This window comes from Rhincodon typus, chromosome 50, assembly GCF_021869965.1.
Source record: "Rhincodon typus isolate 14 chromosome 50, sRhiTyp1.1, whole genome shotgun sequence".
NCBI classification, from domain to species: Eukaryota; Metazoa; Chordata; class Chondrichthyes; order Orectolobiformes; family Rhincodontidae; genus Rhincodon; species Rhincodon typus.
In genome coordinates this window covers 612,768-613,709 of record NC_063381.1, presented here as the reverse complement: position 1 = coordinate 613,709, position 942 = coordinate 612,768, and positions in this window count along the sequence as shown.

Sequence of the window (942 nt, the reverse complement as noted above, 5' to 3'; positions counted from 1 at the left end):
TTGCCATTTGGTGCAGGTGAGATTTTTGTCTTCCGATATGCTTATCTCGCTGAAATAAGCAATTTTGTCAAACCAGCATCAAAAGTTAGGTCAAATGGTGAAGGTGAGATTTTAGTCTTCCGATATGCTTATCTCGCTGAAATAAGCACGTCAGTCAAAACAACATCAAAAAGTTGAGTCATTCGGTGAAATTGAGATTTTTGATTTCTGAAGTGCTTATCTCACTCCATTAAGCATGTTGGTCTGACCAACATCAAAACTTGAGTCATTTGGTGAAGTTCTTATTTTGGCCTTCTGAAGTGCTTAACTCATTCAAATATGCATGATTCTCAAAACAACATCAACATTGAGTCATTTGGTGAAGTCGATATTCTTCACTTCTGAAGTGCTCACCTCACTGGAGGAAGCCTGTGAGTCAATCCAACACCAACATTTGAGCCATTAAGTGATGTTCAGATTTTAGACTTCTGAAGTGCTTATCTCACTCAAATAAGCATGTTAGTCAAAACAGAATCAATAATTAAGTCATTTGATGAAGTTGAAATTTATGCCTTCAGAACTGCTTATCTTACTCAAATATGCATGTTAGTCAAACCAACATCAAAAGTTGAGTCATTTGGTGAAGTTGAGATTTTGATCTTCTGACCTGCTTATCTCAAAGAAATCAACATGTCATTCAAACCAACATCAAAAACCAACTCATTTGGTGAAGTTGAGATATTGATCTTCCGATGTGATTATCTGACAGAAATAAGCGTGTTAGTCAAAATAGCATCAATAATCAAGTCATTTGATGAAGTTGAGATTTTTGAATTATGAAGGGCTCATCTCACTCAAATAAGCATGTTAGTCAAACAAACATCGAAACTTGAGTTATTTTGTGAAGTTCAGATTTTGGACTTCAGAAGTGCTTAACTCGCTGAAAGAAGCATTTTAATCCAA